Source organism: Corvus moneduloides, chromosome Z (assembly GCF_009650955.1).
Source record: "Corvus moneduloides isolate bCorMon1 chromosome Z, bCorMon1.pri, whole genome shotgun sequence".
Taxonomy (NCBI): Eukaryota; Metazoa; Chordata; class Aves; order Passeriformes; family Corvidae; genus Corvus; species Corvus moneduloides.
Genome location: NC_045511.1, coordinates 37,810,280 through 37,825,943, shown reverse-complemented (window position 1 = coordinate 37,825,943; position 15,664 = coordinate 37,810,280). Strand labels below are relative to the sequence as shown.

Here is a 15,664-nt window from a genome sequence, read left to right as displayed (position 1 = left end):
CTCTGAAAGAAACACTTCTTAGGCCAAATGAGCAAATGAGCTCTTGCAGCCTTTCAATCATTGTTCTTTTTGTCAAAACTGTAAAGACAATGGTCAATTAACAGAATGTGGAGGATGTTTTCAGAAATGAATTGTTGCCCGCTTGGAAACAAATTTAGACACTCAGAGATGCCACAGAAATCAGTGAATATGTAACTTTGCAAGCTATAAACCAAAAAAATAAACCAGAACCTCTACAGCTGCCCTGCAAACCAAGCTTGCTTTCTACAGTTAACCCTTACAAACACAGCATTTGTATAGCATGCTAATCTGAGCCAGATAAAAATTTGAAGCTTGTTAATAAGCTTGTTTAATGTCTATGAGAAATAAATAAATAAATAAATAAATAGCCTATAGTGAATCACAACTATTATTTGAGTTTGGATCCTGTCCAGAAAAAAATAAATTAAAAAACCCCCCTTGAGATTAAGCTACTGGATTCCTGGAGTACAATGTGTATTTGACCCAAACTTGTTCAAAGACAAGTAATCAAAGCCACTGCTCTTGTTCTTTATTATACTCCCATTTCTGTCTGCAACTGCTGCTGCCAACAGAGCTCTTAAGGGATCTGTGCAGTGCCAAGATCTTACTGATCTTCTCTGAGTATCAAAACAGGCTATGAGACACTTCATCACAGTAGCTGGCTGAAGCGACACAGGTCCCAGTGGCAATTAGCCATCAAATACTTCTATCACCACAGGATGAACATATGAAAGACTTTCAGAACAAGTTAAAGCCAGGAAGTGAACTACCACATTTGATTAAATTAATCAGCCTACTTGATGTTCCCAGATAAGATTAAACCTCTCAAATAACCGAAAAATCAGTCCCCTAACAAAATGGCTCCTAAAACTTTTAGGAAATGAGAAGAAAAAGGAAAACCAAAACAATCAAAAAAAGAGGAACCACAAAAACTCCAGCATTTTGGGCCCAGTCATGAGTTTATTAAGCATTAACTGAGGATCCAAGTAAAGCAAATCAAGCAGGCTAATTGAATATACCAAGTACCTGTTTCTACTACTCCCATATGCAGAATGGCACAGCCATCACATATCTTTTTCCAGAAGTCTGAGATCCCAGCTCCCCAGTAAGAAAGGTGTTCTATCTCCCTTCTTTATTACAGCTAAATAAACTGGATTGCTGGTCCAGAGAGACTCCTTGTCAATTCCTTAACTGGTCCAGAGCCACTGCCATATAAACAAAGACTGAGCTGCACATTCTATTTAACTACTACTACTATTAAAAAAAAAAAAAAAGGTCAAAAATAAGAACATCAGCACATCTTAGAAGTGTATCTCTTCTCTATGCTGAGAACTGCAAGTGTGCATTTTTTTACTGTTTCTGATAGCTAATTCCTTAAAATATCTGTCCTGAATATCTGCATGAGCAAAGTATTCTCCCATCAACAGACTTGCAATAATCACACAGAAGACAAAGTAGCTCTATGTTCAGTGCTATTCAAAACCCTCATCTTGTTGAATGAAAGCACAAGCAAAGAACCTGGACCGAAAAAAACCCAACTATACATTCTAGAGTTCAGAACCTATCCTCAGAAGGATCAGTCCTGGACTTCATCTTTTCATGTAATTTTCTGATGAAAATGAAACACTGCTCTGTTTCTAAAGCATAGCTACGAAATTTTAGCTGAAGTTTAATGCTCAATTCACAGATACATTTATGGGCAAAAAATAGAGGAGTCAATTCTATGTCCATTTCCAAAGTGGATTAAACAACAAATATATGTGTTTTTCTGTGCAGTTAATTTTCTGAAACTGCTTAAAATCCTAATAGATCAACAATAAGGAACAAATGACCCCTGTGATAAAGACAAGAGGTAATCTGCAGTGCATGTTTGGAATAAACCATTTAGAGAGACATGTAAAGATCTTTGCACTTTTTTGGTGGGGGGAGGCGGGGGAAGGAGGAAGGGTTGTACGCTTCTGTAAAGCTTTGGGTAAAAACTACTCTCATCGTTTCAATGGCAGCAGAATCCCTTACAGCAACTATTACATGATCACAGAATCCTCTGAGTTGGAAGGGACCCATAAGAATCATCGAGTCCAACTTTTAAGGGAGTGGTCCCTGTGGGAATGGAACCCGTGACCTCGGCGTTATTAGCACCATGCTCCAACTCACTCAACTCAGCTCAGGGCTGAATGTAGGTTTTCAAGAATTATAATCACAAAAATTATAAAGGCATTGCTGCTTTCTGCTTTGGAATACCATCAATTCACACTTTTTATAAAATTGTCCTGAGATCAACAGAAGAATACAACGAAGTGGCATTTCTAGGAATTCCTGCACTATTCATATAGGCTACTGGCCCTTGTTTAGCATTTACTACGTGCTTCAAACCATCCTTGATCAAGAATGTGATTAATTTAATACACATTAGGGTTTTCTGCATCACAGCGCTACTTATTCCACACTATTTCCAAGAGCACCCTATTTCCAATAGCATGATTTTTAAGCTGTATGTGTTTGTTTTCATTGGAAGTTTCCTACGAAATAGTTATTTTATTGATTGTTTACTTTAACTATAGCATCTAGTCCTGAAAAGAGCAATTAGTTTAATATAGCTTACTCCTGTCTTCATCTCAACATTACTGGAAAACACACAGCGAAGTTACCAAATGTATAAATAACCTGATTAAAAAGAAAATATACCAGACACACAGATCAGTCACTAACTCTTGAGGCAAAGTCCCCAAATCTGACTTTAGTAGGTTGACAAAAATTACTATTGAACTTATATGACTTAATTTTTCTTTAATCTTGTAAATTCAGCTGCTAAATTAAAATAAAGCTTTTCAAGTAGAAGGATCTTTGAGATACCATTAAGGTACAATATTGCCTTATGTCACAGCATTCCAAATAAATATGACTAAAACTTGCATTCAAGGTATGGAACTCTCACTTTTCCTTTAATCAGTGACAAGTAGCTCCACGCTCCAAACAAACATTTTACTTGCCACTCCTCCTCCTCTACCTCCTCCTCTCTTAAATCCTACCCACCAGCAACCTTAGCTTATGAGGAAAAACACAAAATAAGGAAACAGGTAAAAACACTCTTAGTGACATCAGGGTCCAAAAGCCACAAGCAGAACAGGTCACCATTAAGCTAACAAAACACATAAATATATGTTCCAAATTCCAGACTATTTTTAAGGGGTTTTAATACTTACAAAAACAGTAGAACAGTCCTTTTGTGCATATTTAGATATTAGGAGACTAATACTAGCAATTAGGAGACCAGATATTAGGTAAGCACTTCAGTATATTATATAATCAAAAGATACCATCATTTTGACTCCTTAATCACCCTTAACGCAATGGTGGTACAGCATGGTTGATACAGTAATAGAACAGAAGAGTATTAACTTTTTTGATGTTTCAAAGATTATGATAATCATGTTGCAAATTTACTATCTAATGGATATTCTGAAGGTATGCCAAGAAAAAAAGCAACTATTATCTTGATCATCATTACTGTTTTCTTATTTATTATTTCTCTACATAAAGTATCTATTAGGTTCTTTCACCTTGTTCTCAAGTATATTTTTCATCTTCACCTTGACAAGTCTCCTTCTGCTTACCAAGAAAATTTAACATTTAACACAGACAGTAAGAGCAAACATAATTTGTTTCCTACTTTAAAGAAAATCTGTTACCAGCCCCCCAAAAATAAATTTAAAAAATAGTTTATTAGGAAAAAAGCAATTTTTTTTTTTAAGAAACTTCAGAAAGGCCCAAGAGTATGTGAAAATTAAAAACATACATTATTTATTCCTGTCATCTTATTTTTCACATTACCCCTTGTTGAGAAATTAGCTGGTTTATAGGTTGGTATTAAGTCTAATCTACACACACTAGCAGTCCAGCAGTCAGGAATAATCAAGAGAATAACTTCCATCTTCATTTCAGACTGGTATGCTTACAACCAGTGTTGATTAATGTTCATTTTTTATTTAGTAGCTTCTCAGATAAAAACAAGTTTGCCTATTTCTCTTTGTGCCTACATCTACAGATATCTGACAGCAAGAAAATACAACTATTATAGAAAACTGCCTGTCTATATGCACTTTCCAAATTAAAACAAACTGCATGCCACTGTATCTTCCCCTGGAAAATAAATCAAAGGACACAGTTTTGCCAAAGGAAAGGAATCAATATTGGCTAAGCAACCTGTAAAATCTGGCAAACTAAATAGATGTCAACCAGATGGCTGACATTATCATTCAACGTTTAGACTAAAAATTCCGGAGAAAGTAACTAACTCTTCTATCTTGCTGCTCTATATTTGTTTCCTGTATTTACTCTGATAATGGGCAATTTAACAGAGTTGCCTTCTGAATTATTTTATCAGGTCTCACTGGAAAAAGAGCACAGTTTTCATCTTTAAGCAACTGTGGCCCCTAGCAGGACTACTTTTGTGGGCAGCATATATATTAAACCTCTTGCACAGGTTTTATCTGAGCATCACTGCAAACTGCAAAATGATGTTTCTAGTTGCATTCTGTTGCTCTGCAGGTCTAGAGAAGACTTGATGCCCTGAGGAAGCAAGCTTTGCTGGGATTCATACCAGATCTTTCTTGGGTACTCTGAAACATTACATCTCCCTCTCCCCACAAAAGGACTGTATGATCATGATAAAGCTTTCTTCTTCCAGAGGGTGGCCAGACACTGGAACAGGGCAGTGGTCACAGCACCAGTCTGAGAAGAGTTCAAGAAGTGTTTGGACAATGCTCACAGGCACATGGTGTGACTCTTAGGGTGTCCTGTGCAGGACCAGGAGCTGGACTTGCTGATCCTTGTGGGTCCTTTCCAACTCAGCTTACTGTGTGATTTCCATTTATTAGGCTTCATGACCCCAAAAATATTATTTATTTGCCTCACACAAAAATTAATTTTAAAACTTTCTGGTTCCAAGAGTTTATCTTGCAGCAGCAGATCTTCCCTCTGACTTACCCCATTTCAAGAGGTTTAAGAATTAAGAATAAAACCTTCTTTAATGGGAAAAGCAGAAATAATATCTCAGTACATCCATCTAACTCTTATCTTCTATCCATAGGAACAGTGAAAGCAGGAGTGATATCACCGAATTTAACAGATGTTATCTGTTACCTGTCCATAATGAATCTTAACAGGGCAAGAAGGTTATCAACTGTACTTTCAAATACAAAATACGTAAGTACCATCCCACTTAATGGATTTTTAGGAACAAATTGAGTAAAAAAGTCTGATCACTAGCCACTGGAAGCCACTCCTGCAAGGAACACAACAAAGTTACTAACACGCCAACACCACTAGTACTTTTAAAGTTAAATTTAAGAGGCGAAAAGAGGCAATAAAGTAAAGTACCTTTACATCTCTGGCAGAAGACACTACGCAATTCGGCAAAGTACCAAAACATACAACAGCCTAGTTTAAAAGAATTTCAATGTCAGCAGTAGCCAGAACACAATCCAGCAAGACCCACATAAAGCTGTCCATACCAGTACAGGGAATCAGATGGATGCACAAAATGGAAATTTGTTTCAAGGCAATAAAGCAAATCCCAGATTTGACCACTGCACACTGATGTTAAGCAGATCAACACGACCTTCCAAAACAAAAGCCAGACTTGAAAAAAACAGAGGGCTGCTAGCTCATCCGTTAACTCCCTGCTCGCTCTTCCGTATCTGAATTGCTTTCCTCTGATCAGTGATCCACCACAAAGGTAACAACAATATACCACAAAATACAGCAGAAGCTAAAATTTATATCCTGGGGCATGGCGAACAGAAGCACAAACAAGTACCCACGTTCATAATCTTCTATGTAGGGGGGAGAAAGGGGGTGAAGTACATCTCCTTTCAATAGATTTCCTCAGTAAGGATTATGTATTTTTTCTTGCAATCTAAATAGCAAGCCTTACAAAACTATTTGGTAACACTCAGGTCACTATAACATAGAAATCTCTCCTAGCGCTTGAGGAATAATGTTTTGGGGGGGATAGCTCTAATGAAAATTAATGTTCAAATATCCCTGGATTTAGTTTGCTGGACAGAGCCTTTTCCTGCAGCCCAGCTCATTTTCAGCAGACTTCTGCGACAACAACAGAAATAAAGATGACACAAGGGACACTGCAGCTAAAACAATTATGCAAACAAAGGCAACTCTGGACGAACTGTACAGAACTGTCTCTGGTACCTGGCAACATAAAAATAAAAGTAAAATATTTTTACACCACTTTGCAAAAAGTCCAGTCATTGCCAACACCACTTTACCTTCACTAACAGTTACAGTAACATCACACATCAATTGTGCATTGGTCTCTGATAACAGTAGTCTAAACATGACAAAAATTAGATCTTATTTCGCAGGTTACAGGGAAAGGAATTAAGTGCTGGTTCTGTTTACATCAATGGCAAAATTTTTGCTAGTCTCAATGAAACCCAAACTTCACATTAAGTTTTCATGACAGTGAGAAGCTCATCCACACAAGAGCTTACCAAGTAACCACATTAGAAAAATTAGACTTTTTAGCAATAATGGTAAATTCTTGTTCGATTAAATCTATTTGTCTTGGGGTGATTTTGTGATAATAATGTATTTCCCTATAATCTGCTTATTGCTCAGAAATGGGTCCGGTAGCTTTAAGCTGGGTCCAGGAGAGGAGGGAGAGAAGCTGAGCGAATTCTTCAGCGTGGTTTGTGTTCAAGGACTCACACACTCCCCCGCGTTCTCACCGCTGCAGAGCCGAGGGAGCACCTCCCTGCTTTTAGCCAGCCTGTTAGCTGAGGCAAGGAATATTCCCCTACTGGCATACCAAAATCCTCTGGAACTTCTTCTTGTGGAACTGTTCAGCTGAGCTGTGATCCGAGAACCAGACCATCGGACCCCAAGGACTGGCAGGGAGGCCGTGGGGATGCTGCATCCCGGCCTTGGGCCGCAGGAGGGGCTGAGCCAGCTACAGAGGGAACTTTAAACACACGGGCTTTCTCCACATCGAGGAGGTTTATTATCTGACATTACTCATTTGTTTCCTGTGCCTTGCCAGCACTCTGCTTGTTAAATAAATAATTTTTTCACTTTCATCCAAGAAATTCCTTTCGTATTGGTGGGGGAGGGAGTGCTAAAACCTGTCTTGTGGGGAGGAGACGTTCCTTCCAAAGCATTCTCCCCTAAACTTGTCTCAAACCGAGACACTATTGTTTGTACCCATTCTCCTATATCAAATCTGCCAGCTAATGCATCACTCCCTATCTTGTCAGTTGCTTGACACATAACAGTTATCTGGGTTATCTGACTATACTGTTTTCAGTACCCAATTCTAGCAAATATGCTCTCACGAAGCTTCATGTAAGCCAAAGTGAAATGAATGAATTATAGTTATCTAGACAATGAGCAATTTTTGCACCAAATATCAATTCTACTTTTTCAGTTAAACTTTTACATGTGGTTACCACTGTCTCCCATAGCTTAAGACCAGTATTAGAAATTTTATACTGTCATTTCAGATGTCTAAAAGGCTTTCTTCAACCTCTTCTCTACAGAACACCACTTCAGAAAAAAAATGATCTGGGGGTGCTGGTGGGCAGCAGCTCAGTGTGAGTCAGCAGTGTGTGCCCGGGCAGCCAGGAGGGCAAACCCCATCCCGGCTGCATCAGACACGGCAGCACCAGCTGGGATCGGGATCATCCTGCTGGATGCAGCCGTGGTGCGGCCTCACCCTGAGTCCTGTGTGCTGTGCAGGGCCCCAGAGTTTGAGAAGGACGGGAAGGTCCTTGAATGGTCCAGAGAAGGACGGCAGAGCTGGTGGAAGGGCTGGAAGGCACATCCCGTGAGGAGCAGCTGAGGGCTCTGGGTTTGTCTAGTTTGGAGAGAAGGAGGCTGAGCTGAAATGGTGAACTCATTGCTCTGTACAGCTTCCTGAGGAGGGGACATGCAGAGGGAAGTGCTGATCTCTTCCCAGAATTTCCTGGAAGCCAGTAACAGGATATGTGTGAATGGTTCAAAGCTTCATCAGGTGAGGTTCAGACTGGACACTGGGAAACCTTTCTTTACCAGGAGAGTGGTCAAACACTGGAACAGGCTTCCTACAGATGTGGATTTTGCTCCATGCTTGTCAAGCAGCTTAAGAGGAGGCCTCTGGACAATGCACTTAACCAAAGTTAACATTTGTTCAGCTGTGAATTGGTCAAGCAGTTGGACTAGATGATTTTTGTCCCAACAAAATAGTCTATTCTGTTCCATTCTGATCTGAACATAAACCAAACCAACCACCCAAGTTTCCCTCAACACAGATGCCTCCTCTTCTATCAACTTGTATGTTACTTGAGTAGAATACAGAGAAATTTATTTCCTTAAAATTCAAATCCTCTGGGAAAAAAAACCCGCTTAGGTAGAGATTAATTCAAAGTTTCACCATAGAATAAACAGCATTTCTTTTGTGTCAGTTGCATACTTTGAGCTATCAGTGAAGGGATGTTGCATATACACCAATCCTTGGCACTTTCTTTTTTAGAAATTTCATTTTAAGTTCTGCAATTAACAAATACACTATACAGTAATTCCCTCATGTCCAAGCAGAAGCACATACATTAAACGCAACAGCAAGTTAGAACATTAATCCTCTTGCCAGAGGAGTCACATATGACCTGTAAAATAGTAGAAAATGTGTATTCCTTTGTATTAGAGTATCAAGGAATAGCACTCACTTCTGTACATACTAAAATTACAAGCAGGCAGTGGGAAAGCCTAAAAAAGTTCCTGCCAGAACATAATCTTCCTCCAGCTAAGAAGATGTGGGGGTCAAGAGGGAAAGCAACAGGGACACAACCTATTTAGATGTAGAGAAGAAAGACTACTAGCCTTTCTTTCTTCAATTAAACTATGAATGAACACTAAGAGGCTTCATATTTCCAACAATGCTTCTTTAATAGCCATGCAACTGCTAAATTAAGCTTCACCCCTGGCTTACCCAGGAATAGGAAAAGAAGACATATGTTCCAAACTCTTTATGCCGAGTGTTTGAACATAAGGTAAAATACTGACTATGGTACTGATATCCAGAGCTACTCATACAGTCCAGTTGTAACTCTTATACTAAGTAAATTCTTTCTCCCCATTTTCATAAGAACCTCTAATATTTATTTAGTAATGAATCACATACCTTTCACTGAAATCCCTCAGTTCTACAGAGTTAAAGCATTTCTGCTTAAGCATAAAGAAAGAGAGGCACAAACAGAAAATAATTAGTTCAAAGTCACTGAGAAAACAAATGACAAAAAGAGATAAAGCACACAAATCTCCTAAGTTCTAGCCTATTAGGAAACACTGTTTTTCAAGGATTTTCTCAAAGATAATCTATAATTCAACTTAAGCTCCTCAAGCATGACATGACAATTTTTACAATGACAGTTAATATTCCACCAAAAAGAAAATGACCACACAATAACAGAAAAGTATTTTCTTTCCAGTTTACATTACACATACTTACCTTTATATGAACAGTGACAGCTTAGTAAACGTAAGTAAAAATCTGTGAAAAGTATTCAGAGTCCACAGTGAAAGCAAGCTTGCAAATGAAAGAATGCATTTCTCTGGCATAAAAGAAAAGAGTCTCACACTTTTCCCTCCTCTCTCTCTAAATACTCACACTCAGAAATAGCCACAGAATAAAATCAATAGAATAAAGATGTATTTATGGTACTAAGTACACCTGACAGAAAAAGCAAAATGTATTTTTCAGAAGAATAAAAATGACTTCATGACACTCACATCAACATTTACACCTTTTTGTTGTACATTATCTTAACACACTCCCACAGATACTTGTCCCTGGAGCCCATTGACAAGGTTTCATGCTATTCACAGGCATTAAATCAGGCTATTCATTCTTCACAAACAAGAAGAGATAAGTTTCCTCAGAAACATCTAGAGCAAAGACTTTCAGTGATTCACTCAGTCAAACTCATACTGCAGAAACAATTAGCTATGTGGGCATTTAGACTCAAGACAGGGAACTGACATTCAAATCAATGAGACAATGATTTGTGGAATTTTCAGTCAATTATTCCTGCATGTTTTATGAGCCTTTACTTTTTAATCTGTTAACAGAGGATCCTCTGACTTGCCAATAGAGCCTCTATCACATCTGTGCATGCAAACCTCACAGTTTTGCCCTTGGCATGAAATTAAAGCTGTGTTTTTCTCTTATGGGAAGGAAGCTCCTTATGAATGTGGTCAGTTGATGATAGATGAGAACTTCTGATGTACAGCAAAGAAAAAGAAATACTAGCTAGTGGTATGTCTCTTGGCCTTTTCTCCTTGGACACTCACATATGTCAATTTAGTTGTGCACTGTGATACCTTATTACAGTCCTGTTTGGAATACTTCAATACTGACACATAGTTAATCAAGATTTATAATAAAAACATATCCAATGAATCTACTAATAGGGAAGAAGGACAGCACTGAAATTTGGCTTCAGGAGTCAGAACCCTGTAAGTCCAATTCTCACATATGACACATTTCACACATGACACTAGAGAAATCATTAAAGTTAGTTAAATGAGGGTCTTGCTACTTCACCTCCACGGAAGTCTGATTAGTTCTGCTCTGATTTTAAAGAATAGTACATTTTTATATACTCATTTACTTCAAAAACAAACTAAAACCAAATATCTGGTAACATCAGATTTACGCCACTTAAATTTTTTTTTATTATTCTTCTCAAATATTTAGTTCCTTGTGCTGCAGTAGCTTTGGGGGCTTTATTTTTCAGGATTACCATAAATTATTCTGTGCAGGTTACACTTGAGCAAGTCATCTGTCTTTAGACTGTGTCCAGTAATACCTGTACATCTCATCACTAGTAAAATTATGAAACTATAGCTCACAGCATTGCTTAGAAATATAATTTCTATTGGAAGTTAAAAATGCATGGAGAAGTACTATGTCACAACCCTGCAACCACATGCAGACAGTTAAAAAAAGAATTCTCTCATGAACAGCATCTGACAGGAGTCTGCCCTTTACCATTACACAGAGTAAAAGCATTCTTGACCAAATTTTAAAGAAACTGTAACCAAAACTTCCCAAATTCAGAAGAGTAGATTGTAATTGTTAATATAAATAATCTAGATTTCTCTTTATTAGTTTATTATTTATGTTTAATGAGTTTATGATTAATACAATACTAATAAAGAGTATTTTGCAACTCAGAATCATCAGATGCCATTTGTCTTAGCCATCTAAAATCAGTATTATTTCTATAGTAAAACACATAAGTAAGTCTTACTAATTTTTAAATACTTTTGTAGTACTTGCAAAGTTATTGTCCCTCACCAAGGACAGAATATTTAACATATTGTACATTCTTATAACTTTGAAAGCAGACTAACTGCCATGGCCCTAAAGTGTTCTTGGGAGCTGGTGGTATGTACCACCAAGTCTCAAGCACAAAGAATTTTCTAATTCCAAAGCTTCATGAAAGGAATGACAGATTTTTAGTGTGTATTACCACTGTCTTCATTTTAATAACATTAACAATGACAGCAATTTATTATAGCATTAACTGAAAAATATAGTCTGGGAATACCCTTCTTGGTGAAAGCTGAATTGTTTAATTTAAGAATTGATTTTTGAAAGCTGTTCTACCATTTATACATGTAGTAAGACATATGTTGTACTCATTAAAAATAATTTTTAAAAAATCATCTGATAAATCAAAGATTGAAGATTTTTATTTGGGAACAATCTCATGCAATATATAAATCTTCCTGTAAATGTCAAAAATTATTCCATGTATATCGAAGGATTCTAACACTTCCTGCATTCTTCTTTCAGGAAAAACTTGTTTCACCTATCTCCATCACCCTTCACAAGATCCTCCGCCCAGATGTCTTTTAGAAGACATCTTTGCCAAAAGCAGCACCTTCACAATTGCAGGGCAGTATACTGAAACATATGTCTCAGGGAAGAAGAAAAGAAATTATAATTTAAAAGCACACTGAGCGCCCAAGGCTGCTCCACTGATAGAACTGTGTCGACTGCCTTCAAAGGCGTTATCCTTTGTTGCTTTAACTCCTCATAATATCACCCCAATTCCCACCATTATGACACTTTCACCCATGGTATCCTGTGGTTAATTTCATGTGCACACCACCCAGCTGGTCCCTATGCATATGCTGACCAGATGGAATCACAGAACCACAGAATGTTAATGAGCTGGAAGGGACCTTACAGATCATCTAGCCCCAACCTTCCCTGCCGTGGGCAGGTACATTGCCCTCTAGACCAGGTTGCTCAAGGACTTATGCAACCTGACCTTGAACACTTCCAGGGATGGGGCATCCAAAACGTCCCAGGCTAGCTTGTTCCATTGTCTCACCACCCCCACAAGGAAAGAACTTCTTCCTAATACAAAACCCAAAGCTCCCCTCTATCAGTTTGAACCCATTCCCCCTTGTCTTAGCACTGCAGTTCCTGATGAAGAGTCTGTCTTCAGCTTCCCTGTAAGCCCCCTCCAGATACTGGAAGGTTGCTATGAGTTCTCCACACAATTTCCTCTTCTTTAACCTGAACAGCCCCAACTTTCTCAGCCTGTGTTTGTAAGGGAGGTGGTCCAGTCCTGGAGGACTGCTGCCCAACATGGTGAATAACAGTCTTTCTCTTTGGCCCCACCTTCAAATTTTAGACTATAAATAGGAATAGAATTGCCACTGAGAAAGGGATATCAATAGTTAACTCATGTAAGCACAGTTAACTATTAAGAGACAGGAAATGTTAATCACAAAACCTAAGAAGCAGGATTTGCCTTAATCTTGTCAAGATAAGAACAAGAATTTGTTTTAAACCAGCACAAAAGCTGCCAAATCATTCCACAAAGGACTGCGCATGCTCCAGAAAGAAAGGTGAAGAGTGCACTGTGATGAAGGCTACTAGCCTTCACTAGGAGGAGGAGGACCCTTCCTCAGCGCAACCACCAGGGTACACAGCACGTGCACGGCACGTATGCTAATGATATTAATGACTTCCAAAAGTAATTTGTATGACCACTCCACCCCAAGGAATGTGATGAATATTCATGAATTTTAGCCATAACACTGGACTGTATGGAGTGCTCTGTGTGTGTGTTAGGCGGAATGATCCCCCACACACCTGGTGCCGAATAAAGCAAATACCTGCTTCTCTGTCTCTGAAGTGTCTCTTGGCCCGGTTTGGAGCAATTCACCATAAAACCTTTATCCTGCTTTCAAACTTGGTTAAAATTATCAGGTTCAATTCTTAGTAGCTAAAGTTATGGAGAGGCAGAATCACACAGATCTCACTTCCTGAGGAAACTACGATAAAAAGCACAGAAGTTATTATCAAAACCTGATCCATGCTTGTAAGTGAGAAGATAACCTTCGGGATCTGTTCCCGGCTCACGTTTTCCCAGTGCCACGATCTCTGGAGCCAAGCCTCTGCTGAGGGGCCCAGCCCCGCAGAGCCGCCGCTGCCCAGCCGGTGGCAGCAGTGAGCACCCGCCCCGCCGCGCCAAACGCGCCCCAGGCATTCCCAGGAACCGCAAACTCCAACGTGTTTCCATGGCCTTGGCAGCGCCTCACACGGTACCTTCCGCAATGGCTCCATTTCTGCTTCCAGTACCGTTTGGTGATGAATTCTTATGACACAACTTTTCAATCTTGAGCAAAGAAGGGGAGAACACAGACCCAAATAATGGAGCAAGTAATCCATGTAATTCAGAACATAAACTGAAATAATTTAATGGGCGCAGACAAGAAACCTTTCCTTTCACGTAACAGATTCAGAGTTTGCACTGGGAGTGATATGGGGGCAGCTTCAGATCCTTTAATTACATATCAGAAAAAATTCCCAGAATCTGAAGATTCTCCTAGTTTTCAAAAGCCCATCACTAGATTGTTATATCACAGTAATTTTACCTAAAGGATTCTTCACTCTGATAGAGAGGATTATCCCAGTTTAGTTATTTTAGTTATTCTCCCACATGAAAAATGGCCATTCGGAAAATTTTTGAGAGGAGTGGAAGTTTAATGACCTACATTTGTGAACCAAAACCCAAAACTTAAAACGTCAAATTCTCCCAGCACTTACGGGACATCTGTCTTCCCTAATCTTTCGTTTAAGCAAAAGGCCAGCTACATTTTCTGACAGTATTCTTTAAAAGCCTACTCTACTGGAGTTCCTCCACCACAGCAGGTGTCTGCAAGTGTCAGACTGCACAGTACAAAAGCTGGCAAAGTCTGCTGAATCAGAAACAAAGCTGTTAACTCTTTACTCCCCCTCCCTCTATCAACCATTTAGTAAGGTACCCATGCATTATTGTTGCACCCATCTTGCACATATATCACCAAATGACCTTTTATCACTGTTTCCTCCCTAGAAAGAGGGGAAATAGCAAGACACAGACAGCACAGATGTTGATGTCTCTCTTTGCAGATGTTTTCAGTACCAGATAGTACCTATACGGGGAATACAAGAAGGCTGGACACGGACTTTTTACGGGGAAATGTAGTGACAGGACAAGGGGGAATGGCCTTAGACAGATTAAGTTTAGATTGTTAGATAGAAACTTTTCACCCTCAGAGCGGTGAGGCACTAGCACAGGCTGCCCGGAGAAACTGTGGATGCCTGATCCCAGGAAGTGCTCAAGGCCAGGCTGGACGGGGCACGCTGGCATGGGTAACACAACGACCACAGGAATGCGGCACGCAGTAGCCCGGGCAGCAGCCAGGGGCCCGGGCCAAGCGCAGCTCTCAGGATGTAGCGCAGGCCCGGCCCCATCGCCACCTTCCTCTGCCAACCTCAGAGCCCCGGGGAAGCCGGGGAGGGCCGGCCCGACGCCTCGGTGCCCATGTCTCCCCTTCCCCGGCGGGCTCCTCGCCGCCAGCTCCAGCGGAGGGCGAGGGCGCGGAGGCAGGCGGATGATCCGCACTGGCGCACCCCCTTCCCACCACGACAGTCCCCGGCCCGCGACCACCGGGGCGCGGCCCTAGGAGACAGGGCGGGCGAGAAGCTGCCGCTCCCCTCCAGTCCCGGGCAGGTCCCGCCGGAGCTCCCCGCGCCCGCCGCCGTCCCGCCCCTCCCGCGCCTTACCCGCGCCCGCCGCGCGCCGCACCATTGGAACTTTGGCGCGCGCTGCCCCGCTGCCCCGGGCCGCGCCTGCGCGGGGGGGCGGGGCCGGGCGGGCACGAGCGGCGGGGCCGGGCAGCCTGGCTGTCTCTGCTGAGCCGGGAGAGCGCGGGGCCTGCTGTTGGAACCGGTGTCAGGTTTAGGCTGGATATTAGGAGAAGGTTTTTCACGCCTAGGGTGTCTGGCACTGGGACAGACCTCCCAGTACCAAGCTTGTCTGAGGTTCAGAAGCGTTTGGACAAGGCTCTCAGGCACATGGTGTGACTTGGAGATGTCCTGCACACAGCCAGGAGTTGGATTTCCATGGTCCTTGCGAGCCCCTTCCAACTCAGGATAGTCTGTGATTCTTCGATTCTGAATCTGTGATTCAGCCTGCCCCAGCCGCACACACTTAGCTTCCCGACTCAAACACAGGAGGTCGTGAGCCGGAGCTGGGACAGGAGCCCTGTTGGTCTTCAGGGCCCGGGGACTCCCGGGGGA

General features: G+C 40.9%; 1 protein-coding gene across 6 annotated transcripts in view; it reads right to left on the bottom strand.

Annotated features, from left to right (window-relative positions):
* FANCC (FA complementation group C) overlaps positions 1-15,196 on the bottom strand; it is an 80,703-nt gene extending 65,507 nt beyond the window's left edge. For 2 of the 6 annotated variants that reach the window (XM_032096942.1, XM_032096947.1), the window contains exon 1: positions 15,149-15,196. The gene's annotated coding sequence lies outside the window, so the exon portion shown is untranslated. Of the gene's footprint in view, positions 1-5,400; positions 5,666-13,212; positions 13,358-15,148 lie in introns of those variants that run through there. The other 4 variants (XM_032096944.1, XM_032096946.1, XM_032096943.1 and 1 more) reach the window with 4 other exon arrangements.
* Positions 15,197-15,664: the final 468 nt, after the last annotated feature.